Below are 3,544 nucleotides of genomic sequence, written 5' to 3'. Positions count from 1 at the left end.
AAATTCCGGATCAACCTTATATTCAAGGATTAGCCAGATCAGCCAACTCCAATTCGTTTGTCGATCAAATAATATATATAAATAAAAGTCAAGCAAAATGAATAATCTTCTCGTCTTGAACTGCTGGGATTCCAATCCCGGTAGCGGTAAGGAAGTCCGCACCAAAAAAACATACTTGGCGGATCTTTTTTGGACCAGATGGAAGCGGGAATACTTGGGGCTGCTGATGCAAAGACAAAAATGGACAAAAGTTAAGCGAAATGTGCAAGTGGGGATCTTGTACTTATGGTAACGGAAAATACACCAAGATACCGATGGCCTCTGTCTTGGGTGGTCGAAGTGTGCAAGAGCGAAGATGACTTGGTTCAAAAGGTGTTTGCAAAGACTTCATCTGGAAGGTACTTCAGACCAGTTTCGCAACTCATAATGGTGTTGGAGGGCAATGGTAACAAAGGAAACGAAAACGACCTTACAAATAACTGAAGAAGACTATGTCAGCAGTCGGATGACGGACGGTTTGATGGCTGACGGTTCTTACGAGAACAAGTCAGCAAGGGGGAGTGTAATGTGAATGTTAGACCAATGAAACGTGATAATTGAATTGACGTGCAGTCTGCGTCTACTCAGCAATCCTTCCCGTATCTTGGTTGCCAATCTCAGTTGTATTGTGTACGTCAGTTTAAGAGTTTCGCCAGTTTTTCATTGTACTATTTGCTCCTGTCAATCAATCTCTGGGCCGCGTTTAACGTCGGTAAGCTACTATGATTATTTTACTTAAAACTGTATCATTACTGATAAAGATGTGTTTTCCTATCTAGAAACCGTGACTACCCTAATAAAAGCAACGTGTTTAGACTCGTGTCCATTATCAAGATAGAAGAATATTACACAATGTGTGCTTCGAATGGATATTAGGAATGAGGGGGAGGAATAATTTGAACCAAGATCAATTGCTTCAAGAACATGTTTATTGAAAGGGCTATCGTTGATAGAGTCAATGTTTTCGAACAAGTCATTTTGGGAGAAATCCTTCTACTTCTCATCATCCTTCTGTTTCCGATCTTGGGCACAAATATTGGCGTTGGCTTTCCCTTGAGGTTTGCTCCTCTTATTCACCTGATTGCCGATGGATTGGATTTTGAGGTCGATTCCTTTTGCCCATTTGGCTAGGGACGCCTCGCCCTTCATTCCATCATTTGGCCTCTTGTACCCTTGGCCTTGGCTACAGAGAAGCTGTACGACTTTTGTTGGCTGGGCACATCACAATGAAGTGATCAGCCTGATGCCCTGGGTTGTGGCAAATGCGGCATTGTGATACATTGTGATGTAAGAACCCGCAAAACTGATAGGATCTTGAAATCTGTCCATGAGGTCTTCCATCGCTGCGTCATAGGAATTGTTGGATTCATAGGAGTACTTCGAGACCATTTCGAGCGCGGGTCCATCTAGGCAGTCCTTAAGCTTGTGAAATAGCGGGATCCGATTAAGGGCCTGGAAAGGTCTCCATTTCTTTCAGGAGGTTGAACCAAAAACTTCTCCAATTTCACCCGCAAAAGGTCGGATGAATTTTGCGAAATCAAATTGCATCATGGTCTTGGTTTCCTGGATCATGGGTTGGGGACTATCGTCCAATGCCGGTGCTGTCCTGGCTTCTTGGATGGGTACAAGAACCTATTCTTGGTATTCAAGACGAGCGGCCAAGTGGGCTACCCGATTCAGAGTGCTGGAATAATCCAAAGACAAGGGATCCGTGGAAGGCTTAAACCAGGTTCGGCAGGCCTCCTGATAACTGGATTCTATGTTGGGCATTCTCGTTGACTCAATGTCACGGACCAGTTTTTGGGCCTGGAAAAAGTCGATTCGTGCAGAGGGATCTTCCATCTCTTTAGACTCGAGTATGCCCATGATCGTGTCCAGGTTATCCAGGGTCCTCGTCAAGAATCCATTCTCCTCCTTGAAACGCCTCTCGGCCGCACGACGATGGGGAATGGATTCGCCAACTTCTTGCAGCTTCAGGGCCAAGAGGGCCTTGAGCTGTGGCTCTTGGGTTACCGGGTGTTTGCTCTTAATGACCTCATAACGTGAGTCTCTGACGATCTCTAATTCGGCCGTGATGGCCGAAATCTGCTTCGTGGCCGCGGTAACAGCTTGGGCGTATGAAATCAACTTGAATCTTCAACATCTAAGCTTTCAGAGGATGACGGCAACGCCACCGGCATTAAATCCGGCTCAAAGGACCAAGTTACGACTCCCCTAAACTCTCTTGTTGACGATTTAGCAGAATAATCTAACCTTATAGTTCTCACCTTGATTTAGTAGTCTAGACAAAATGAAACACAACAACTGGTTCACATGATGTTGTCTCTCCGACTGATTGGCCGGAAAAGGAAGCTTTATTTTTACAGATATGTTTCGTGACATGATTATCCATGTTGTACGAACATGTCCATAATCCGAAAGGGAAACGTCAGATTGCTTTGGTTGAGCATCGATTGGCTCTTAAGACATCACAATTATGACAACTGTCATGCGGAGGACAACTCTAGCAAATGTTACATCTCACATCGTTGTACGTGTCCTTTTTTTCAGGCCATCTACTCTACGCCTGTCAATCATACATCCACCTCTCTTCTTTCTCGGGCCCCCTCATTGTTCAATTTGCTCCCTTCAGAAACACATAGGAAGTGGTCACAATAGAACTGCTGAGCAGATATCCGTGGAATTAGATAAATTTTGATGAATTCTTAGAAAAAGAGGTAAGTTACTTGAGTCCATCCTAGGCCAAAGGACTTTAAAGATAAGAATTTCCTTTCAATACCTCTTCTAGTTTTTGGCGTTTTTAGCCACATTACACTGCACGAAATGTAGTTTACGTTCTGCACTTCAGAGGGCGCTTTGTGAGTCAGCCTCTACCAAATAAAGGGCCGATTGGGCCGATTCCGCTTTATTGAATTGTAATTCGTTTGTGTTGTTTTTGACTAAGTCTATTTAAAACTTGTATATAACTAGTGACCCGGGTCACATAATGTCCGGAAAAGAAATTGCGTTCAAGGCAAGGCAAGAGCAGTTTATTTAGCAATCTACCATGCCTCTTCCTGTTTTCTTTGGCCTGTGTGACGTTGCAAATAAAGGCCCTTATGACCTTGTCAATTTCAACACGGGCACAGAGCCTCTTAGCGTTTGCCTTATTTCAAACTCATCATGGATGTGATTCTTTATGATATGCCTAAGCTTACAAGATTTTGGACTACTTTGGTTTGGTTTTTCACGGGCTTTTCTAACCGCTACAGGGAATGTAATCCCCAGTACTATTAAAATGAAAGATTATAATTCGTCTATTTATTTCCTCTCAATTTTGATATGATAGTTGCTCTACCAACGAATTTGAGTTGGCAGACCGAGCTAATCCTTGAATGTAGGGTTGATCTGGAATGCTATCTAAAAATTTGTCCAAGTCTGACTTGAAAGATGCTACCGGATCAACAAGGCCTACGTATTCCTTACGGATATTAGAGGGAAGCAAATTAAACAATGAAGGAGCCCG

Source organism: Tigriopus californicus, chromosome 3 (assembly GCF_007210705.1).
Source record: "Tigriopus californicus strain San Diego chromosome 3, Tcal_SD_v2.1, whole genome shotgun sequence".
NCBI classification, from domain to species: domain Eukaryota; kingdom Metazoa; phylum Arthropoda; class Copepoda; order Harpacticoida; family Harpacticidae; genus Tigriopus; species Tigriopus californicus.
This window is presented reverse-complemented; position numbering follows the sequence as displayed.